The 25,936-nt window shown below is 39.0% G+C and overlaps 1 pseudogene; it reads right to left on the reverse strand.

Moving 5' to 3' along the window:
* Positions 1–19,837: 19,837 nt before the first annotated feature.
* On the reverse strand, positions 19,838–24,659 carry LOC126024145 (tyrosine-protein phosphatase non-receptor type 2-like; annotated as a pseudogene).
* Between the last annotated feature and the right edge of the window lie 1,277 nt (positions 24,660–25,936).

A 25,936-nucleotide genomic window follows, 5' to 3' on the forward strand; every position in this document is an offset into this window, starting at 1 on the left:
ACTGGACTGTGGTTGAAACTTTTAGTATTTCAAGGACAGCACAGGAGGGTCTTTCTCTAGTTGGTTGGTGACTATATTCCTCTTTTTCCTCCCAGCCTATGCTTTCTGCTTGGGTCTGAAAACAAACAAACAAACAAACAAAAAAAACAGAACAAAACAAAAAACAAGCCACAGAGTTCATTGATCCACCAAGCTCCTGGCTGCATGCATGCTTTCGACCACTGTTTTTCATTCTGTAGTCTGCTCTCCAGAAACTAATTTAACCATCTTTGTCAGTACCAGACTCGCCTCACTTCCCCCTTTTTCCTTGAAGCTCTTTTATTGCCCCACCGTTTCCGGTGGAGGGTTTGTTAAAAAACTCAAAGAATGAATCCAGAATCATGAGCAGCTCTTAATTCCATTATTAGATAAACAGAAGGGATTAGCTGCCCTTTTCATAATCTTGGCCACATTTTAGCCCTTTTTGCTCAGTGACAGAAATGGTGGTATTTCCCTAATGTTCTGGATTTTTATCTTTTTGCAGATCTGTTTTTGCCAGACAGCCCGAGGCTGAGAGGCTGGGCTGGGAGCCAGAGGCATCCTGGGTGCAGGAAACTGCAAGGTCAAGTTCTGAAAATGTCTCTGTGGGCCACTGTGCAGGCCGCTGCTCTGAGTTTTTGGGAGGGAAGTGCCTGGAAAAAATGATCCTCCATAAAAACGTGGGCCATTTGGGGGCCTCCTAGACCTGCTTGCTGCCTATGCTGAGATTTTGCCATATATGGCCTTTGTACAGCCAACAATTTTGAGGCCTGTTTGGGAGCCTAGACTTCCTAGTGCTCAAAGTCTAGGTTCAAATCCTGCTTAATCACCATCTAGCCTTAATAGGTTCTGTGACCTCTGATTTTCTTGTAAAATGAGGAATTTTTTCTGCTTGCTTCTCAGGATTGCTAACACAAGTAAATGAAACAACTTATGCTATGGTTTTAGCAAATAAACTATTCAGTCAGTGGTACTTTTATTGTCAGTATCATTTGTTGTGAGGTCGTCAACACTATCATCATCATTAAAACTCAATACAATGACGATGACAACAAAATACTCAATACAACAATATGATAAGGTGGGCTGAGAGAGTCCTAAGGAAAACCCTGAGCAGGCAAAGGCTCTAGATTTTTAAATTTTCACTTCCTGTCTTGGTGGTGGTGGTGATGTTCAGGGTTTACTCCTGGCTCTGAGCTCAGGGATCACTCCTCATAGGCTCATATGAACATACGAGGTGCAGAATATTGAACCTGGGTAAGCCATGTGCAAGGCAAGTGCCCTTGTCCCTGTAATGCAGGTGTCTCAAACTCAATTTACCTGGGGGCCGCAGGAGGCAAAGTCGGGGTGAGGCAGGGCTGCATAAGGGATTTCACAAAAAAAAAAAAAAAAAAAAAAAGTACTCAAATGTCATTATTAACAGTTTTAATTATTTCTTCTGAACATGAACAGAACATTGAGTGAAGATCATGAACAGTTCTTCTGAACATGGCATCTTTTGCCTATTCCTTGCTGCCAGAGACTTGACAGCGCTTCTTCTCACAAATCTGAACTACATTCGACGTTAGAGAGGAAGCAGTTGAGACCCTCAGTATGGCTTGAAGATGGTCATCATTAAATCTAGACCTTATTTTGACTTATTGAAGTTCAATGTGGAGAATAACTTTTCACAAAAATATGTGCTCCCAAAAAAGCACATGGTGCACTTGAACATTCGGGAAAGCTCAGGGAAGCTGGGGGGCAATTCTCTCAAAAATTGCCCATATATGTCTGCTTTTCCACTTGGCTTTGTGATCAGAGTTGCATTGCAGGTCAATAGCTCCATTTGAAGCACAGGAGGGGCATCTTGTACATCAAAGGAAAAGGGGTCCACAAAAATTTGGGAAGTGGCTATGTGCTTTTTGAAGTCTGCAAATCTGTGATCGAATTCCTTCTCTAGCTTAAAAATAGCATCAACATATTTCTCACCACTGAATGGTATGCCTGCATCCACAAGTTCCTTGCATGCTGGGAAATGGCAAAGGTTTGTCTGAGAGAGCTGGGATTTCCATAACACAAGTTTTGTGGAGAATGCTCTCACGTTGTCATAGACAGCAATGATAAGCTGCCCCGGGCCTTGTAACATCTTGTTTAATACATTCAGCTTATGTGTAATGTCAACAAGAAAAGCTAAGTCCATGAGCCATTTGTGATCACTCAACTCAGAAACAGCATTCCCATCCTTCTCCATGAAGGCTTTCACTTCTCTCAATTCAAAAAATCTTTTCAGGACATTTCCCCTGCTGAGCCAACGTACCTGGGTGAAATAGAGCACATCTCCATATTCTGACTCCATTTCCTCTAAAAAAGCACAGAACCTCCTGTGCTTTAAGCCCCTGGATCTGATTTGGTTGATGCATTTCACAACACACATCACATTGTCACACGGCAGGCAGGCATTTACTGAAAAGGGCCTGCTGATGGATAATGCAGTGAAGAGCAATGGCCTTCTCTATACCCTCCTCTTCAAGTTTTTTTAAAACAAGTGCCACCAGTCCATTTTTCCTCCCTGTCATCAATGGCGCTCCATCAGTTATTATTCCAACAAACCTCTTCCATGGCAAATCTGCATTCTCAATGGTATCACACAGTTGCCGAAATATCTCATTAGCAGTGGTCTGGCCATGCACTGGAATTATTGTGAGCAGCTCCTCTGTCAATTCAAAATTGCAATCAACACCACAGACATAAATTGTGAGCTACGCAGTGTCTGTTTTATCTGTGCCCTCATCAAGAAAACTGAGTATACACCAAAACATTTGACTTTCTCACACAGTTGATGATAAATGTCACTTGACATGTCAGAAATGCGCTCTGCTACAGTGTTGGCAGAAAGGCTGATTTTACTAAACTGACCTTTCTTTCCAGACAGATAATACTTGCAGCCTGTAACACGCATTTTCTTTTTAACAAACTCTCCTTCTGTGAATGGGTTCCCTGCCTTAGCAATCATCTCACTAACCATGTAACTAGCTCCGACTGATGCAACATTCTCTGGTTGCTTTCTTGAAGAAATCCTGTTGCCTCATTAAGACATGCTTTAAGACTGGCAGCCCGCTTGGCTCTCTCATTTCCTTGATATTTTGCACATTCCTCAGCATGTTCAGTTGAATAATGGCGTTTCAAGTTGTATTCCTTGTGCACTGCAACTTTCTCTGACCAAATAAGATATGTGGGGATGCCCCTGTGCTCAACAAAGAAATACTGCGTCTCCCATTTTTCCTGAAATTGTCTGTGCTCATCATCAATCTTTCTCTTCACTGCAGGCTTTGATGAAGTCATGATGAAGGTATGACAAAATCTAATTCTGTAATAAACTTCTCTCCCTTCTCTCCCTTCTCTCCCTTTGGCCTCTGATAATGCAAGGGACAGCGGGCAGGAGCAGCGGAAATGACGTCTGCGCTAGGCGCAAAGTATTTGCGATTATTTGCTTACCAAATATTTGCAATAAAAAATCTCATTAGTAAGAAAAAAATCGCAAAAAATTACATTAAACATTTGCATACCCCAAACAGAACTGCTCGAGGTATGCGAATGTTTAATGCGATTTTTTTTCTTACTAATGCGATTTTTATTGCGATTATTCGGTAAGCGAATAATAGCGAATACTGCGATATTTGAAGGCCGGCCGCTGGTCACAAAATGTTGTATGGAGGGCTGCAAACAGCCCACGGGCTGCGAGTTTGAGACCTCTGCTGTAATGCCTTTCCAACTGAGATCTTTTTTTGATTTGAGCAGCACTTACTGGGAGGTATCTTTTGACTATCATTGTTGAAGCAGTTCCCCTGATGCCTTTTGCACTCAGCTGTTTTTGGTAGTTAAAACAGTTGGGAGCACTTTGCAATTCCACAAGGCCAGCTTTGAGCCTGCTGAGTCACACTGTAGGGTCAGCTGGCTACGCCTGCACCATGAGGCAGCAGTCAGGAAGACAGATGGCCACAGTGTCTTAGGGAATGTCCCTATTTAGTGTGTCTGGATGAAGGAAGGGTGGGGTGGATGTTAACATTTATCAGACACTCAATCACTCACTTGGCTCCTCCATTCTGACTTGGATTTTTTGAGGTCAAGCCAAACTACCCTGTGAAGACGAGATCTTCTCAAATAGAACTTCCACTGACAGATTCCAGGGGAGAGGGGTAGTGTGGAACGTTCAGGGCTGAAGGCAAGTGGCTGTGAAGAGAAAGTCATTTGCTTGATTTGAGATGGAGAACAATTCTTCCCTCCACTCCTTCTATTATGCACATACATTCAAGATGAGGCTATGAGATTAAGAGAAGATAATTTATTTCTACCAGAGACAGAAGAGGTGTCACAAAAGAGATTTGCACTAATGCTCTTTTTCCACATTTGCTATGGATATTCAGTTATTTATATTTATGCCACAACCTATTTGGGCATCAAAGAAGCCTATTTGCTTCTTTAAACATGCCTTATCATTACTCCAGCATTTACTGTTTTAAAATCTTGGAAGACTACTTTAGATTGAAGTGGTCCTTCTCTTCAAAGTATTCTAGTATTCCGAAGGACTTTGTAAATCACAATGGTTTCAATAAAATTTTTAAAAAGTATTCTAGTATTATATCATAAACTATTGAAAAATAAAAAACAACTTCACAATAATCAAAGTTTCCAGACAAGAAGTAAATTGAGACAATGGTAATATATTTTTAAAAAATAATTTGCATTCTTCTGATTGGTGCTTTCATTTTGCTTTTTTTTTTTTGTTGTTTTTTTTGTTTTTGGGTCACACCCGGCATTGCTCAGGGGTTACTCCTGGCTGTCTGCTCAGAAATAGCTCCTGGCAGGCACGGGGGACCATATGGGACACCGGGATTCGAACCAACCACCTTTGGTCCTGGATCGGCCGTTTGCAAGGCAAACGACGCTGTGCTATCTCTCCGGGCCCTCATTTTGCTTTTATTTCTAAAGTGATCACATGTGGTATTTATTTAAAGAATAAGGCAAATAAAAATAGAATCTAAATGATTGTGTATATCTCTTAAGGTAGATTGACATTGGTCTGCATTATTGATAAGTAATGAGGAGATGCTGCTTGGAACATTTGGTTTCCTCATCAGCAAAAAAAATTTTGTGTCTTTATTGTTACTGCTGTGTCACAAAAATTTCTGATCAATGGCTTGATATTATAATATTGTAAATATCTATCATCATAACATCATGAAAGATGAGAAGGAATGCTGCTGAGTCTCTGTTTCTCTCCCTGTTTCATTGATATCCACACCTATACTTTTTATTGGGTAACTAAATTTGTTATTGACCATCTCTTTTTTATCCAAGTTTTCCCTTTCTGATATCAGGACAAGCTGAATCCCCCCTTTTTTTTTCTTTCCGGTTTTTGGGTCAGGCCCAGCAGTGCTCAGGGGTTACTCCTGACTCTATGCTCAGAAATTGCTCATGGCAGGCTCCGGGGACCATATGGGATTCGAACCACTGTCCTTCTGCATGCAAGGCTAATACCTACCTCCATGCTATCTCTTCGGCCCCCACAAGCTGAATCTCTTTACAGAGAAGATAAATAATTGTTCTTCAGGAAATAAATACAATCTGTCCAAAGATCTAGAATTTCATTGGTGTGCTTCCTCTTTCCTCTTTTCCTAGTTGAGTGATTTCCATTTTCAAACATTTTGAGGATCTTTCCTCTGGTAATTGTGTAGACTGCTGGGTGCCCAGACTATCAACTCTTCTGAGTCACCCACCATGTGTCATATTTATTCTGACAAACTCCTAACACAATGTTTACATAGCACCCACTTGATCCACAGCACACCAGCAAAATATCCATCTCCTCTTTTTCATGAAGGTATTTTGGTAGACTGCTTGGTGAATATAAAATGAATTCTGCACCAAATTATTTCCTACAGAAGAAATTCTAGGGGTAGACATCTTTATTAAAGTGAAGTTATTCTTTTTTTTTTTTTTTTTTTTTTTTGGTTTTTGGGCCACACCCGGCGATGCTCAGGGGTTACTCCTGGCTGTCTGCTCAGAAATAGCTCCTGGCAGGCACGGGGAACCATATGGAACACCGGGATTCAAACCTGCTTGCAAGGCAAACGCCGCTGTGCTCTCTCTCCAGGCCCTGAAGTTATTCTTTTATATTCGAGACCAACCTCAAACACCATACCTCTTGATCCTTCCATAGCATGGAATAAATGTGAAGAATTTGTTTTTTGTAAGTACATTCACTACCAGGAGTTAGTCGGATAAAAGCTACATATCAATTACCCCAAGCAGTTTTTTTTTTTTTTTTTTTTTTTTCATTTTGGGGCTATACTGGGTGGCTGTGCTCAGGAGTTACTCCTGGCTCTGAGCTCAGAAATCACTCCTGGTAGGATCAGGGGACTATATAGAGTGCTGGATATTGAACCTGGGGCAGCTGCATGCAAGGCAAGCACCCTTTCCTTTGTGCTATCACTCCAGCTCCATAAGCAATTTATTATTTGTTGACATTTCCCTAACTTTACACCTGTTATTGAAGGACTCAAGCTATACACAAGGTGCTCCACTCAAGCATCTGTTTTTGAACTTTGCATTATGGATTTGATTTGAGATATTGCCACTTTTCACAGCATTTTTACTTTGTGTATATGCTGATTTTTCCTTTTTATTTTTTTTTTTATGGTTTTTGGGTCACACCCGGCAGTGCTCAGGGGAAACTCCTGGCTCCATGCTCAGAAATCGCTCCTGGCAGGCATGGGGGACCATATGGGACGCCGGGATTCGAACTGATGACCTTCTGCATGAAAGGCAATCGCCTTACCTCCATGCTATCTCTCTGGCCCCTCCTTTTTATTTTTTAATAATATCTTTAAGCACCAAAATTACAAACATGTGTTTCAGTTATTAAAAAGAACACCCCTTTACCAGTGCAACCTTCCCACCACCAATGCCCCCCATCTCGCTCCTCCTCCACCTCCTGCCTGTATTCAAGTTAGGCATTCTACTTCTCTCACTCACTAACATTGTCCTAATAGTTGTTAGTGTAGTTATTTCTCTAACTGCACTCACCACTCTTTGCGGTAAGCTTCCTATCATGATTCAGTTCTTCCAGCCCTCATCTCTATTGTGTCTGGGTATTATTACAAATAATGTCCTTTACTTTTCTTAAAACCCACAGATGAGTATAAAGGGGATAATATCTAAGATATACAAGGTTCTGACAGACTTAAAAAGATAAAAACATCTAACTCCATCAAAAAATGGGGAGAAGAAATGACTAGACACTTCCTCAAAAAAGAAAAACAAATGACCAAAAGACACATAAAATATGCTCCATATCATTAATCATCAGGGAGATGCAAATCAAAACAACAATGAGGTACCATGAGTACCATCTCATGCCACAGAGACTGGCACATATCACAAAGAAGAACAGTAAATTCTGTAGGGGTTTTGGGGAGAAAGAAACTCTCTTTCACTGCTAGTGGGAATACAGTCTAGTCCAGCCTTTATGGAAAACAATGTGGAGATTCCTCAAAAAACTGGAAATTGAGCTCCCATATGATCCAGCTATACCACTCCTAGGGATATACCCTAGGAACCCAAAAACACAATACAAAAATACCTTCTGCACACCTATATTTATTGCTGTGCTATTCACGATAGCCAGAATCTGGAAACAACCCAGATGCCCAACAACAGATGAGTGTCTAAAGAAACTCTGGTACATATACACAATGGAATACTATGCAGCCATCAGGAAAAATGAAGTCATGAAATTTTCCTCTACATGGATGGACATGGAAACTATTATGCTGAGTGTAGTAAGTCAGAGGGAGAGAGATAGACACAGAATATGCTGATTTTTAATGTCATGATTTTATCAATTTAAGGCAGGAGAGATAGTACAGCAGGTACATGTCTGCACTTGGATGATCAGGGTTTGATCCACAGCACAACACACATCCCCTGAGCACCACCAGGCATGATCCCTGAGAACAGAACTCTGTGCACCATTAGGTATGTCCCCAGCCTCCCAAAAAATTATTTTTAGCAGTTTATTATTTCGCCAATTTTTTGAGAACTGTGACTGAAACATTTTACAATGGTGATTTTAAAAATGATAGTTCAGTAAATTTAAAAACAATACCACTTCAGGGCTGAAGTGATAACACAATGGATAAGGTGTTTACCTTGCACATATCTGACCCGGGTTCCATCTCTGACATCCATATGGTTTCCGAGCCTATCAGGAGTAGCCCCTGTGTGTGGCCCAAACTGCTCCCCCCCCAAAAAAAATTCAAAAATGAAACAGCACCATTTTGCATAATGTAGAAATGGAACTTGGAGTAACATATTTGAAATGTGACAGACTTGCAAAAGACTCTGGCTTTGATCTTCTTTCTTTGCCATTATTTTTGGGAATATGTCTAGCACTGAGCTCCTAGGATTGTTTTTTCAAGATATAACTGTTTAGAATGCTTCTGCATTCTCTATTCTTACTATTTTTGATATATTATCTATAGAAATAGTTTCATTATCTACTTTGTGGAGGTCAGGAAAATAGAAGGTGACAGGTAAGGAGAGAGGGAAGAGGTTTTTTTTTTATTTCCAAACTTCCACTGAGGCTACTTGTGTTATTCCCCCCACCTCAAAATGCTCTAAACAGTTCCTAACTCTCAATCCCTTATGTTTTAAAAAAAAAAAAAAAGACTTCTGAATCCTAGTAAGTGCCATTCTTAATAATATCATCTCCAATCTCCATTCAAGGCCCATCTCCTGTGTTGGAGTCCTTTCCACTCAGATAGAAAATAGGTCCTTAAGTTATGAAGTCTTCTGTATCTTAGTTTGGAGACTACAATTGAAAGAGGTCAATTATACACAACTAATACACACATGATCAAAATTAACACGACAGAAGTGTATTTTAAGCCTGTCTCTTAGTAGCTGAAGACATCAGGAGGTTGACCACATATAGACTTTTCTGAGTCACTTAGTATCTCACAATCTCTGTGTTGTAATTTTAGTGGGCCAAGGGTGAGAAATCCTGTCTGAGGATCTTTATTTTTCCAGGGAGTGGCAAAGACATTCCTGATGCTCACAGATAGATAGAATAGCCCTGGAAGCCCAGAGAACCCTTTATTTACCCAGAGCCAGACTGACATCTCTGCTCTTTTTTGTATCTGCTCAGCCCAGAGTGCATAACCTTGTTCTATAAATACTAGTCCTGTTAAAATAAGAGCTGCCTGAGATCTGTGGCACCACAAATCCCCTAGAAGCACAAAGCACACTGTTTCTTCTGGCTGTAGGGTTGATTGTCCTCCCTCAGAAGGAATCAGGTTGGGGGGGTGGTGTGGTGACTTAGCATCCCATCACTTGCTCTTTCTTTGCACAAATGTGTGAGGCCCTGAACTGGAGCTCTAGGGGATACGCGGATGAATAAGGCTCAGTCTCAGCTCTCAAGGAGCTTACAGTGTAGTACAATAGAAGATATATACAGGATAATTATAACATGAGAAAGAAAGAGTAAGCCTGCAGAGGAATGAGGAGAAGCAGCTACTTATTCAAAAGATAAGCTCTCTCCTGCAAAATGGGACATTAGAGGAGGGAAGGGATCCTGAAAAGCTTCAGTGAGGATGTGCTTTTGAGCTGAGTCTAAAGATTAGGCTGAAAAAAAAAAAAGAATAGGCTGGATTTGAACGTAGGAAAATAGATAACATACTGAGAAAACAATACTTTGGATTCCAAATCCCAACAGTTTAATATTGAAAAAAAGGCAATCTCTCAATAGTGGGACATATAACGAGTGTTTTCAGAATCATAAAGGGAGTAAATTCACTTTAAGGATAAAAATAAAACAAATGGTCTTTCAGAGTTTTAAAAAAATGCACTCTAATAAGATGAACTATAACAAAGTTCTCTCAAAGGCAGATTGAGTCATATGTAACTTGTATAACAAATAAAGGGATTATAGCTATATAAAATCTTGCATAAGATAAATTAGAAAAATAAATATCTTAATAGAAAAGTTGGCAGAAGGTAGTGCAATCTTATTTTAGAGAAACAATACTTATGACATTTATTTCTCTTAAATTCTCTCCCCTCCTTCTCATCCTTTAACTCCAGAACACTCTGACTGCTTAGTTATTAATATATAATGACTAAGTTAAAGATGACTAAAATATCATGGTACTATAATTTGGGTTATATATCTTGAATCCCATTTATAGAGGATCCTGCAATCATAGTCACGGGCCATTATTTCTTCCCACTAAGTTTTTATAAGACCTACACATTAAAAATTGATGTTATTTTTCTAATTTTTGGCAAAAGCCAAAGGACTAGTGTCTCATGATATGTGAAAATACATAAAATTTACATTTTAGTAGTTGTAACTGGAGTTTTTGTGGTACATAGCTATATTCATTTGTTTTTCTAGTCTATGACTGTTTCTGACCCACTACACCAGAGTTGAGTCATTTCTACTAGGGGGGAGAACAAAAGCTTTTCTTGGCCTTAGAGTCTCTAGCTAGGTGGTTCTAAAAAGTAAACTGATAAAGACAAGTTAAGAGTAGAGAAGGCACACATATCTCATTAAATTTTCACTATGTCCACAAAACCATCATAAGAGAATGAGGAACTGACTGAAATAGGTTTTATATGTTTTTCAGACAAAGAAATTATACATTTGTGAATGATTAACAAAACAAAAAGAGGTTTGTGTTAGGGGTAGAAATGTTGAAGGAACAAGGGTCAAAGGGGTTAGTATAACAAGGTTTGTATATGTTGCTTTCTTGGCCCTTAATTTTTTTTGTCTCTGGTGATAGTATCTATTTATTTCCCTATTAGTACAAGGAGAGACCCTTTCACAAAGCAGGTTTTTGTATTTGCTTTTGCCTTCATTCATTTATTTATTTTTTTGCAGATAAATGTTCTCTTTCAGGGGAAAAGGACATTGGTGCTGGGTAGATGCCCATGATCTTTGTCTCTGCAACTTAAAAAATGTTTACTCAATTAAAGATTAAAGATACTATAACTGGGTTTATATATCTAGAATCCTATCATACAGAGATTCATGGCCCAAAGTAGCAAAGATATCTGGCCCTTTATAGGAAGTTTGATGACCTGTGGAGTAGAGAAATAATGAACCTGGTGTCTTCAAGTAGTTCCAGTGCGACAAGGACCATTTAATTCTATTTCATTGCTTACTTTGTTTTCCTTTCCTTCTCCCAAGCAAATCATCATTTATTCCAAAGAAAGGACTAAAACGTGTGGACATTTGGGGCAGGAGGGATAGCCCAGAAGGTACCCAGATTTCATCCCTGGCATCACAAGTTTTTCCCTAGCAACTCCAGAAGTAATTTTTTTTTTAATTTTTCTTTTTGGCCAAACCCAGAGATGTTCAGGGGTTACTCTGGGTCTTTAATCAGAAATTACTCTTGGCATGGGGCCAGAGCGATAGCACAGCTGTAGGGCATTTGCCTTGCATTCGGCTGACCCAGGACTGACCTGAGTTTGATCCTTGGCATCCCATATGGTCCCTGAGCCAGGAGCAATTTCTGAGCGCCTAGCTAGGAGTAATCCCTGAGAGTCACCGGGTGTGGCCCCAAAACAAAACAAACAAAAAAAGAAATTTCTCCTGGCAGGTTCGGGGAACTATATGGGATACCAGGGATAGAACCCTGGTCAGCATCATGCAAGACAAATGTTCTATTGTTCCAACCACCGTTAATGTTATTTTTTTTAATGCTTTAGCAATGTCAAATAATGACATATACTAGATTGTGATTATTTTATTAAATTAACTATATTGATGAAATGTGTGTATATTTTTACTTAGCCTTTACCAAAGGAGCGGGACATAAATTTTTTCAGGAATAAAAATTTTAGTGTAAGTACAATTAATTTTTTTACTTATATTTATGTGCAATAATTGATGTAGTTGATTGTTTTTATGCTCCCGAATATGGCTGGGTTTGGTTCAAAACACAAGATAAGGACAGGAACTTGTTATCTTTTTCCATTACAGTAGAAATACCTCATTACACGTCGCCTAGCACATACTATGTAGTAGAAAAATTGTTTACTGAAGAAATGTGCCTTTAATTGCTCTTAAAATACTAAAGTTTTGAATTGTTATATACATTAAATATATAATATATTAAGTTGTTTTGGTATAAAGTGGACTAGTACAGTGATTCATTGTATAGTAATTATATTGATACCTTCTATTTACACAAAGACTAATGCTATGCTATTCAACTGAGAAGCTATTTTGTGTAACTTCTCTAATCTAATAAACTTTCACTGTTCTAAGCAAGCATAAAATCATTAATTTTCCATAAAATATGTTTTATTTTTCTGATTATAAAAGTAACTCTGAGGGCCTGAGTGATAGCATAGCTGGTAGGGTGTTTGCCTTGCATGTAGCCAACCCAGGCTTACTCCCTGGCATCCCATTTGGTCCCCCGAGCCTGCCAGGAGAAATTTCTGAGCTCAGAGTCAGGAATAATCCTTGAGCACTGCCAGGTGTGGCCCCAAAACAAAACAAAAGTAATTCCTATTTATAAAAAATGTGGTACTACATAAATATATAAGAACATAATTTCACTCAATTGTAATTTTACTACTAGAAAGAATCTCTATAAAACGTTGGACATTTTTTTCTCAGGTGTTTTTCATGTGTTTTCCAAAATGCATAATAATTATTACTTATTAAGTGTATTATTTTATTATATTATTTTGAATCTATTTTGATTCCTTAACAATCTATTTTCATGACAATTTCTAAAAATATGCAATATTTGTTATTAGTAACTCCATAACTCCAAAGTTCCATCAAATGAATTTCCTATATTTTAACCACTGTTACTTTCTGTTGACAAAATAATTAGGTTATGAATATTGTTTTAAAGAACTTTAAAGGTAACATCACCTTTAAACAACAAACTTGGGGCCGGGCGGTGGCGCTGGAGGTAAGGTGCCTGCCTTGCCTGCTCTAGCCTAGGACGGACCGCGGTTCGATCCCCCGGCGTCCCATATGGTCCCCCAAGAAGCCAGGAGCAACTTCTGAGCGCATAGCCAGGAGTAACCCCTGAGCGTCACAGGGTGTGGCCCAAAAACCAAAATAAATAAATAAATAAATAAAAATAAACAACAAACTTAAAGATTGAAGCGTTCATACACTCACACAGAACAAAGAAAATGAATGAAACAAGTGAGTAAACTTTGTTTAAGCAGAGATTGTTAAACCTTGATGCATGCTGGGACTTTTTGGCCAGAGGCTTGCAGACAACTCAGCACAGCTGATACAATAACAGTGCAGTTCTGTGTCAGTCATGCGAGGATGCAAAATTGCAAACAAATGGAAGGTAAAAAAAAATTGTGAACAAATTTCTTTGTTTTAAAGAACCTGTGGCATAACTGCTTTGCTCAAGTTAGAATTTTTTTTTAATTTTGGTTTATTTTTCTTGACTTTTGTAGGGTTTTCAGATTTAGAGGACCCCCAGCAACCAGCCCTGTGAATTGTTGTTTCCTTTTCAATGTCTTCATTTTGAATATTCAGTTCATGTAGCCCTGATCTCTTTTAACCTCTTCAGAAAGTATTCAGTTGAAAACAGCTAAATGGATCAAGATTTGGTAATCTGAATCAGACCAGAATTAGTAAATCTTGTAAGTCTCCTAGGTTAATTAGAAAATGAACTAAAGGACTTTGTGGTGCACCAGCTTTGATAGCTCCTGGTGCTCGGGTAGCCATGACCAGGTGAATGTGACTTTGCACCCTCATTGCAAAGTAAAATCTTAACTCCATTGGGTTACTCCCAGTCAGGCTGCTTCCAATCTACCCCTTCCTAGGCAAGTATGAAAAGCAGGAAATATGCTGGAGCTTAGGGACCTTTTGAATGCCATTAACCTTGTTGAATTTGGACTCCTTTATGTAAAATGTTCTAGTATGTGTGAATGTTATGTTCTTTACAGCAGCACATCAGTAAGACAAATGCAGATGAAATGTTATCATTGTATTTTAAAATAAATCACTAAGTCACTAGAATGAATGAATAAAATGTAAGCTGTATTACATCCCAGATGACCCCACAGCATGATCAAGCATTAAAGACAATCCTGACAAGAGATGAGTAATAAGAATAATGATAGTCAACTCTTTCCCAGTCCTGTGATTCTATTTCTATTATAAGCAGTTTACGTGAATTGCCTCTTTTAAACCATGTCATGATCTTTTGAATTTAGATACCATTATTTGAGGAAGCCAAAGCACAGATTAGTTGATAAACTGGCCCAGTTAAGTGGTAGAGCATTGATATTAACCAGACCATCTTCCTCTTAATTCTGTATGATGTTTACAGTTATTATGTGTGTGAGAAATTAAAAAAAAAAAAAAAAAGACTTCACAGTCTACATCAAACCTACCAAGGAACTGTGAGCACCTCCAGAGCCTGACAGAGGTCTTGAACTAGCATCTCTCACCAATGGAAACCAGGTTTTGTGAAAATAGGCACAAGAAAAACCTGAAGCATTTGATTATATAAATGGCAAAGAAGGAATCAAAGATTGCTGGTGTCCTTCTGAAAGGACTGAGTGAGCTGAGTAGATGGCTCAAGAGGCTCCATCTCACTCCACAGGGACTGGCACACATTCTAAAAAAACAAAATCAATCAGTGCTGGGGGGGGAAGTGGGGAGAAAGGAACTTTTATTCACTGCTAGTAGGAATGCCATCTAGACCAGTCATATGGAAAATATGGAGATTTCTCAAAAAACTGGAAATTGAGGTCCGATATTATCCAACTATACCATTCCTAGGAATATACCCTAGGAACACAAAAACAATACAAAAATGCCTTTTGCACATCTATATTCATTGCAGTCCTCTTTAAAATAGCCAGAATCTGGAAATAACCCAGATGCCCGATAACAGATGAGTGTCTAAAAAAACTGTGATACATATACACAATGAAATACTATGCAGCTGTCAGGAAAAAAATGAAGTAATGTAATTTTCCTCTGCATGATGGACATGGAAACTATTATACTGAGTGAAATAAGTCAAAGAGAGAGAGAGATATAAAGAGTAGTCTCATCTTTGGGATTTAAGAAAAACAAAAGACATTATTGTAATAATACCCAGACTCAATAGAGATGACAGCTGGAAAGACCGGCCTATAATATGAAGCTTACTACAATGAGTGGTGAGTGCAGTTAGAGAAATGGGAATGACAATGGTAGTGAGTGAGAGAAATAGAATGCCTGTCTCAAATACAAGGTAGTGGGTGGGGGAAGAGTGAGATGAGGGCATTAGTGGTAGGAAGGTTTCACTGGTAAAGTGGGATTTTCTTTATAACTGAAACCCAACTGCAGACATGTTTGTACTCATGGTGCTTAAATAAATATATTATAAGGCAAATAAATTAAATTAAAAATTCCAATAAAAGGAGATAGAGTGATATGCATGAATCTCCTTCAGTAACAATATTGCAAACCAGAGTCTAAAAGGAAAAAGAAGGGGAAGAGAGAGAGGGAAAGAGAGAGAGAAGAGAGAGAAGAAAAATATCTGTCTCAGAGGCAGGCAGGGGAGAGGGCAGGGGGGAGGATGAAAGGGAAATTGCAGACATTGGTAGTGGGAAATGTGTACTGATGAAGGGGGTTGGACATTGTATGACTGAAACTCAATCATAAACAACTTTGTAACTATAAAAAAAAACACATTTGTATTATGAACACCTTGAATCACAGTGCTTAAGTAAAGTAATAAAAAATAAAAAATAAAAACCATATGCCAAAACAAAAGAAAAAATTAAAAAACCTCAAGAATTTAGTTACGGGGCCGGGCGGTGGCGCTGGAGATAAGGTGCCTGCCTTACCTGCGCTAGCCTAGGAGACAGACCGAGGAGGTTCGATCCCCCAGCGTCCCATATGGTCCCCCAAGCCAGGAGCGACTTCTGAGCGCATAGCCAGGAGTAACCCCTGAGCGTCACTGGGTGTGGCCCAAAAACCAAAAAAAAAAAAAAAAAGAAGAATTTAGTTACTACAATTTAAAGTTTTATTAAAATCTTACTACATCTTTATTTGAAAGAATTTATAGCAGTTTAAACTGATAGCAAGTTAATATAACTTCTAGCTTGTTGCATCTTTCTGTTACAATTATGAGCCTAAATTCCTTTCCCAGGGAATCTCAATTTTTATTCATAGATCATAAATTTATTTGGTAAAGTTCATTTATTTCAGGAAGGACAATCTTCATTAATTAAATCCCACTAAAAGTGAATTAAATAATATATATAGTATCTTCACAGTAATAGCTGAACTCATATTTGGCCAAACAATTGTGCTTCATAATCAAACCACATTGACACATAAATTTCATACACTAGGGATATACCCTAGGAACACAAAAACACAACACAAAAATGCCTTCTGCAGATCTATATTCATTGCAACGCTATTTACAGTAGCCAGAATCTGGAAACAACACAGATGCCCTTCAACACATGAGTGGCTAAAGAAACTGTGGTACATAAACACAACAGAATACTCTGCAGCTGTCAGATCTATCTACATGGATAGATATAGAATCTATTATGCTGAATAATTTAAATCAGAAGGAGAGAGATAGAAACAGAATAGTCTCTCTTTCATCTATGGGATTTTTTTGTTTGTTTTGTTTTTGTTTTTGGGCCACACCCTGCGGTGCTCAGGGGTTACTCCTGGCTATCTGCTCAGAAATAGCTCCTGGCAGGCACAGGGGACCATATGGGACGTCAGAATTTGAACCAACCACCTTAGGTCCTGGGTCAGCTGCTTGCAAGGCAAATGCCGCTGTGCTATCTCTTCGGCCCCTCATCTATGGGTTTTAAGAAAAGTAAAAACATTATTGTAATAATACACAGAGGTAATAGAAATGAGGACATGGAAGGTCTATGATATGAGGCTTACCTAAAGAATGGTGAGTTCAGTTGGAGAAATGACTACACTAACAACAACCATGACAATGGTAGTGAGTGAGAGAAATAGAATTCCTGTCTTAAATGCAGGCAAGGGGTTAGGGAGGAGGTAGAAAGAGGGCATTGGTGGTGGAAATGTTGCACTGGTGAAGGGGGGGGGTGTTCTTTTTTAAATATATAACTGAAACCCAACTACATTTGTATTCATGATTCTTAAATAAAGATATGTATTTAAAAATAAAATAAAATTTCACATATTATTGGATTTGTATTCTTAGAGCTTGTTTCTTATAATGTTGGAAAAATACAGCTTTAATAATAAATAAATCCCAATGTGTCATAACAAAAAGTTACAAGTTTAGAAATCATCCTGGGTAGGAACGTACATAGTCATTGTGATTAGTAAGTTCTTTTTCAAGTTTATGATTGATCCATAAAGTAAGTCCCTTCCATGTTTTGTTTCTAGTATACCTATGACTCCATCCTCTGCAGAAATAGAGTAAAAATTTCATTTTTGTCACAGCCTTACCAACACAGATCTTATATATATTTTTCTATACTATGTTCACTGGTATAAGATAATATTACATCATATTTTTGAGTTCCATTATTATTACTATATTATTACAATAATCAGTAATAATGATTTTTTTCAAATGTCTGTTGGCCCTCATTTTGTCATTTTTGAGAAAATTACTATACTTTTTCCACATTTTTGACTGAGTTTTATTATTTTGTTGTTGTTTTGTTTGTTGTTATTTTGTTGTTGTTGTTGTCATGTTGTTGAGTTTTAGATTGCCTTATATAATTGAATATTAGCCCTGTTGTGATATAAGATGTGTGAACTTTTTTTTTTTTTTTGGTTTTTGGGCCACACCCAGCATTGCTCAGGGGTTACTCCTGGCTGTCTGCTCAGAAATTGCTCCTGGCAGGCACGGGGGACCATATGGGACACCGGGATTCGAACCAACCACCTTTGGTCCTGGATCGGCTGCTTGCCAGGCAAACGCTGCTGTGCTATCTCTCCGGGCCCATGATGTGTGAACTTTTCCTTCCAATCAGTGGGACATATTTCTCTGGGTACATACTACCTATGTATTCTACATTACTACATTATGTATTCATAATGTTAAAATAAAATCATCTTTTAATGTTAACTTATTTGTATAGAATCAAATAGCATAATATTAATTCAGATTTTTAAGAAAAATGCCATGCACTGAAGAGTTGACAAATATATATCAAACTCTGGACTTGAGTGGGCCTCTATTGAGAAGGCCCAAATTCCAAAGTTCTTGAGGAATGTTGACTCTGCTGCTGGCATCTCAGTAGCTGGGGTCAACCCCGCCTCAATAGCAGATCCTTGAGTGAGAGACTCGATAGGAGGGCATTTTCCCTCAATATCACATCCTGGGATGAGATCTATAAACTTAGAGTTTGTCCATTTCTAAGACTTGGAGAAATTAAAGTTGTCTTTAAAAAATAAATACTCGGGGCCAGAGAGATAGCATGGAGGTAAGGCATTTGCCTTTCATGCAGAAGGTCAGTGGTTCGAATCCTGGCATCCCATATGGTCCCCGAGCCTGCCAGGAATGATTTCTGAGTGCGGAGCCAGGAGTAACCCCTGAGCACTGCTGGATGTGACCCAAAACCAAAAAAATAAAAATAAAAAATAAAATAAAATAAATACTCAACACAAAGGTTTAACTTTTCCATAGTTCCTAGCAAGTAGATTTAAAAATGAATTCCCAGTGTGCAGTTTGGGAAATTGAGAAATATTTAAGTGGCACAACTGAATTTCTGGATATTGTTCAGAGGGTTTTGTACCAATTGTTCTATCACCCTTGCCCTTACCACAAGAAGAGTATTCAGAAACTAAGTGTCCTCTGTGACAAAGACTTCAACATGTGCAAGAGGCTGATCTTCAAGGTAGAGTGGAGGCAAGAAGCTTGGAAGCAAAAAGGCCACAGGCACTAGGGAATCTTTGTATCATGTAGCATCTTTTCTTTAAAAATGGTCTTATAATGGGACTAAAAGCTTCACTGAAAAATTTGAGCTACTGGGGGCCGGAGAGATAGCATAGCATAGAGGTAAGGCGTTTGCCTTTCATGCAGAAGGTCATCAGTTCGAATCCGGATTCCCATATGGTCCCCCGTGCCTGCCAGGAGCAATTTCTGAGCATGGAGCCAGGAGTTTCCCCTGAGCACTGCCGGGTGTGACCCAAAAACCACAAAAAAAAGGAAAGAAGAAAGAAAGAGAAAGAAAGAAAAGAAAGAAAGAAAGAAAGAAGAAAGAAAGAAAAGAAAGAAAAGAAAGAAAGAAAAGAAAGAAAGAAAGAAAGAAAGAAAGAAAGAAAGAAAGAAGAAAAAGAAAGAAAGAAAGAAAGAAAGAAAGAAAGAAAGAAAGAGAAGAAAGAAAGAAAGAAAGAAAGAGAGAGAGAAAGAAAGAAAGAGAAGAGAGAGAGAGAAGAAAGAAGAGAGAGAGAAAGAGAGAGAGAGAAAGAAAGAAAGAAAGAAAGAAGAAAGAGAAGAGAGAGAGAAAGAAGAGAGAGAAAGAAAGAAAGAAAGAAAGAAAGAAAGAAAAGAAGAAAGAAAGAAAGAAAGAAAGAAAGAAAGAAAGAAGAAAGAAAGAGAAAGAAAAAGAAAGAAAAAGAAAGAAAGAAAAAGAAGAAAGAAAGAAAGGAAGAAAGAAAGAAAGAAAGAAGAAAGAAAGAGAAAGAAAAAGAAAGAAAGAAAGAAAGAAAGAAAGAAAGAAAGAAAGAAAGAAAGAAAGAAAGAAAGAAAGAAAGAAAGAAAGAAAGAAAATTTCAGCTACTAGGGAGACAGTGGGTTTCTAGAGGGGGTTCTTGCACAGGCAAGTAAGGTCTTTACAGCATAGTGTTGGTAGTGTTCGCGTTCGGAAGCCACTGTCCCAGGAGCTGTTCGGGGGGTTAAGGGGGTGAAGAATATTTGGATCTAATGACTTTCCTCTATCTGCACAAACACACCTCCGTGTTTGCCGCCTTGATGAATAAATTCAGGAGACCAGTACAGCTGGCAGAAAAAGGTTCGTGGCCCTGCCTGGTTAGGGGTAAGGAGTCCGCCTGGAAGCCTGAAAATGATGGGAGGGTAGCTGCCTCCTGTGGACACGGTGCCTGCTGTAGCACGCCTGATACATGCCAGGTGGAGGTCTGAAGGAGATGTCCCATTATGCATTTGGTAGGAGTGACACGATCAGATCCCCTGTGATGGGATGTGGAGAATGTGCAGTTCATGGAGGGAACGAGGAAATTGTGTGGTAGCTCCTGCGGCTTTGATTCTCTCATGACCGAGAATCATTTAGTTGGCCAGGACAATGCAGAAGAGGGGTATTCGGTCAGGGACATTTCTGGAGATACCCAAAAGCAGTTTCCTACTAGCACCACCCCAATTTTCACAGGGTGTCATTCCTCTTCTGATTCCCTTTCCACGTTGTTGAGGCAGAATCAAACTATGATGCTGGAGGTGAGTGTGTCTGGGCTGGGAGAACAGAGTGAAGATTGGGGCTGGGGGATTTGCACAGATCCATATCCTGATCCCTGAGCTCTCAGTACCTGCTCTCTACCTTTCAGAGAGACACAGCTGACAATGGGAGCTGGAGCTCCTGTGAATATTAGGAAAGAATGAGCAGACATACCACAAGCCTGTCTCCTACCTCTTCCTGGGCTATCCAGAGCACTGTGGGGCTTCAGGATGGCTTGAGTTTCTGTGGCGCAAACTCAGCCTGACTGTCCTATGTGCCCTTGTGGAGAGCAGGAAGGCAAGAAATCACATGTGAACTTCCTCAAAGAAGAGTTGATGCTGAATTGAGTTTGCTTGATGTGTGCGCAAATGTCTGGTGCCAGGCTCCAGTTCCTCTTCTCAGGAGATTCCTGAAGTCTCTCTCTCTCTCTCTCTCTCTCTCTCTCTCTCTCTCTCTCTCTCTCTCTCTCTCTCTCTCTCTCTCTCTTCCTCTCTCTTCTCTCTTCTCTCTCTCTGTGTGTCTGTGTGTCTGTTTCGGTCTCTCTATTTTACACACACACACACACACACACACACACACACACACACATCCTGTCTTAATCACCTTCCCTCTGATCCCAAGAGAACAAAATTTTGAAGCACATCATGCTGTTCCAAAGGGCTGCTGAAAAGTATATATTCAAGCCTGTGGAGGCTGTTGGAATGTGGTCTCATAATCTGAAGAGGTTAGATTAGATGGGCAGGTAAGAATAGGCACTACCTGGTCAAGAACAAGAGTGAACTTTTTCTGGGCCAGTCCACAGCTGTCTCTATGGCTCTCTGAACTGTCCCAATATGAATGTCTTTGCCTGGAAGGCAGACCCAGAAGAGGCACCAGGACTGTGACTAACAGGTGTCTGTGTTTCCTTCTGTCCTGCAGCTATGCCCTTTCCTGCTATGAGGAACCCGGGTCCTAGGAAGACAAAACAGCTGCTTGCCGCTGGAGAAGTGTGATTTTCATTGCAAGCAAGTGACACCCATTGCATTAGTGACTCTTCCTTACCTGACACCCTTGGTTCACTGGAGTAAAGGCTGCAAGCTTTCTAATTTACTCCATGCATAACAGAAGAAGAGGAAGGAGAGATGACTAAAGACTTCTCTCTGATGATCTCCCTAATTCTGTTTCCTTTCGAGGAAAATGTTGATACATACATTTATATAAATTTATATGGAGAATTATCTTTTAATATATGTTATTAAATGTTGTTTTTGCAATCTGGAAGTTCTTGGTTCTTTTTCTTTCCTATTCTCAGTTGTCATCAGTTTAAGTCTCCCTCTTTCTTTTAAACTCAGAAGTTTTGTAGGACTTGGTTATAGCACAAATGTTGGAGTATGTGCTTTGAATGTGGGTGGCCAGGTTGGAGGCCAGGAACACATGGCTTCCTAAGCACTGTCAGGCATGACCACCAAATATTGTGTCAGGTGTAGCCCCTGAATAACAAGATCAGTATGACTCAATAAAATTAAAAAATTAATTTTTTCAACTGAAGTTTTTATTGTATAAGCAACAGTTTTAACTGATGAGGGATGAGCTCAATTATAATGATATTAAAGAATTTTAACACCATTAGGTACATTCACAAATACTGAAGCTTTGTGCTTTAGGTATATGACATCATGGTTTGATACTGTACTATTATTACCACAAGCAAGTTTATGCTCATTAAGTCACCAAGCTGTTTGAGTCTGTAGAAGAATACTTAAACTCTACTCTCTGGGTAAACTTTAATTACACAACATGGCATTGTTTTTTCTTTTTTTTGTTTTTTGTTTTTTCTTTATCTCACTACTTTGTTGCGAACTTGATTGACAGAACTTTCTCATTTATCACCTATAATCATCCCCAGTATTGCATACATCACTCTCTACAGCACCACCAATATAAACGCCGAGACAGAGCTGGGTGGGAGTATGTCTGAGCACTGCTAAGTGTGCCCTGACCCCCACTCCCACCCCAAAGCAAATACAAACCTTTAAAGGACTGAAAGTGAACTTAAAGAGGCTCCCACTGGTCAAAGATGTGACCTTTTGATCATCCGAAGGGATAACAACAGTAATAGCTTGAAGCACACCTAATATGTTTATTTAACTTGAAGGGATCTTTTAAGCTGTGCTCACAGGACCAGGGGCCACAACCAATAATACTTGGCTTAGCTCTGTAACTTGGCAGGGGTTCAGTCCTGTGAAGTAGCATGCTCAGGCCTAGCAGCACTGGGGCCACCAGAGTCCTTGGGGACTCTATTGCAGGGAATTGAACTTGGGATCTGGTCTATGTAAAGCATACACTTTAGATCATCTCCCTGACCTTGTTACACCTATGAATATTATAATCATACTCAGAAAAGAATGTTCCCATGTAGGAAATGGGAGGTGATTCATTATTGATTTGAAAACTGATAAAATGTTACTATTCACTATCTTTCCTGTGTGAACTATACCCTTGATTAAATACTATAAAGTTAAGTTCCTCTTTATAGAAGAATTTCAGCTGCTAAATGATGATGAAAGGGCAGAATTACTGCATCAGTTTTTCTGAAATTAGAATGAAAGCTAGCAACCTGAACATCAGATACAGTAGTATGTGTTGTAGGTAGAACAAACGTTACACCTCCTCCATACCTGAGAAAAATCTTGCCCCAAAATGTGAATCTGAATTGCACTGAGATTGTCATTCCAACCTTCATTTTCAGAAACTACAGAGAGAGCAATACAGTATCCTATAATTGAGGAGCATAAAGGCGATAAAAAGTCTGTAAAGTAATTCTTCACTATTACCAATAGTTTCTTGGAAACTGAGATTAACTTACATGACATATAACAAAACCAATTTTATCATAGGATAATTGATGTGAATAACAGATACATTACAAAGATATATTTCTGATCATAGAAGCATCACCAAGCTGTGAGATAAAGACTGAGACACTTTAATATTAAGCAGTAACATGTAATAATTCATTTTTTTATTTCATAAAAATATTTAATGCTGCCAAAGGTATAAAAATACAGTAGGAATGGCAGTACAATGCAAAGTAGTCTCTCCTAGTTTACTTCTTTTACATTCTTTCTACATTTCATACACACATTAAAAACTTAACAATACTTCAAATTAGAGATTCTGCAAAGTCTTCTTCTGGTGGTGCTCTTCATTCCCTGGATATAAAGTTTGCTCTGTAAACAGACAAATGTGAGGCCATCTACAGGCTTATCAAAATCTCACTTTAGTTTCTGGAGTGGACTTCAGATCTTGCTTTGCACATCAATGGTTCAAAATTTATAGACTCATTTAACCTCTGTTTGATCTGCTGATCTTTCTGAGCTATGTTAGCTTTTCTGTCCTCTAGAAAACGTTTTCTTAGAACACTCTCACTGTTTTCCTCCACAGAATTTTGCATTTTAGAGGGTAGTCCTGTGTATCTGTCATCTGTCAGTTTTTTTTTTCTTCTCTTATTCTGTTCCCATTGTATTTTTCAGTCATTATTTTTGTTGGTGAAAAAGCAGGAAATAAGTCTTCTTTAGAGAGTTCTTTCCACTGTTCCTGTATATTTGAATCTTCCTTTAAGATGTTTGCACTTTCTATTATTGTCAGATAAGAAAATCCGAGTTAATCTGGTGTCTGAATAAGTTTCATTTGGTATTTTCTCACATTTAGTAACAATTGTTTAATATTAGTATCATTTCTTTTTTCCATCAGAACAAGACAGGTATCTACCAGAGAAAATGTGTCTGCACTATAGTGGATGGATCACTGCAGGCCCATTCTCAGGATTCAAGGAACCAGATTCTCTTACTTTAAATAAGAAATTGAGAAATGAAGATGGTGATTCAGGGACTCCAAAATTTGGCCAGGTAGTGTAATGAAAGTGCGATATTGTTCTGGTTTCGCAATTGATTCTTTCTCCACAACTCGGTTAAGCATGACAACTGCTTTGGTTTTTTTGCTGCCAAACCATCAACCAGAAATGACAATCTGTATTAGGAAGTGGGCCATAATTAAAAAAAAGAAAAAAAAAAAAAAAAAAAAAGGAAGTGGGCCATGGGCTTACATCTCTGTATCTGTTTCGATTTCTGTTTTCTGGAAACTCTATGAGGATAATCATGGGATTCGTTGCGCTGCCAACAATTCTGAGTATCCAACTCCTCAAACTCCCGCTCCACAGCGGCATACATCTTGGCAGGAGCAGGCGGAGCGATCTGGAGTGCGAATGGAGCCTGCACCCACCAGCCGAGAGGCTCAGGCCTCGCACCACCCTGTAATAATTCATTTTAAACTCATTTATCTTAGGTGCTATTCAGCTGCAACTGATCCCCACAAAGTGGGGCACTGGGCAGAAGCAACCCTAGACTGTATGCCTTTCCAGCACACCCATTCTAACACTCAGATTGGGATAATAAACTCCTTTAAGCCCTTTCATATGCTTGAGTTGTAGGATACTGCAGTTCCCTGAGAAAGTATATGTGGGCAGAGGCAGAGCAGGTAAAGTCAACCCAGAACTGATATTTTCCAATCTGGAATAATTTCCTCTCCTCATAAATTTATAATAAAATATTGATCTTTAGGACATTACTTGAGGACTTCCTCTACAAAAATATTCTTTACCACAGTGGACAGTGCTACAACTAATTCTATCTAGAATAGTGAGGCTAGAGAGAGGCCTTTGATAGGTCTTCGTTAGGCAGGGAGGGCTAGAAGAGCTGATTCATGAGGGAAAGAGATCTGGGCAAAAACTCAATGCAGAAAAAGAGCAGAGGAGGCTATGTTGCCATGTTGCAAGCCTCTCTGCCATCCTTTGTCCTGCAGACTGACCTGCCTTCTTGTGGAATTTTATTTTTCATAATTTAACCTGCAGTTTAACAATTCAGAAATTCTTACCCTCTCCCTAACTTCTGTGTATCCTGAGCTTCAGAATTCAGTGTATAATGCTTACTTTGCATTATGAGTTTTGCCTCAACATGCCCCACCCCCTGCAACAACTCTGTTTGTTCCCAAATCTAATCTGAATGAGCTCAAGTTTTTATCCCTGTCAAAGCTACAACCATCTGACACCTAGAACCTTTATGCCTGCACATTGCCTTCTGACAAAGCTTTCTGGAGGTCTCCTAAAGCTCCCATCTCTTCCTCTTTCCAGCATTGTTGTCTTGGTTCCAGCCTCACCTGCTCTCAGACAATAAAAGTGATCTTCTCACTGCACTTCCTACTTCTAGTTTCTTCTCATGCCAAGTGGTTTTTCATAGTTCTCACCTCATCAGTGCTTTCAAGCTTTCCCCAAGAAATATATGGTTGCTGATAAGAAATGCAGATTTCTTAACTTCTTTTTGGAATCTGTGGTCTGGGTTCATGTCTCTTATAATCTATAATAGGTTTTGGTTTTTATTTTTAGCTTTAAAAAGCCACACTTATTTCTGCAAGTCAAGGGAATATAGATGTTTGAGAGAAACCCAGACAA

This window comes from Suncus etruscus, chromosome 12 (genome assembly GCF_024139225.1).
Source record: "Suncus etruscus isolate mSunEtr1 chromosome 12, mSunEtr1.pri.cur, whole genome shotgun sequence".
NCBI lineage: Eukaryota > Metazoa > Chordata > Mammalia > Eulipotyphla > Soricidae > Suncus > Suncus etruscus.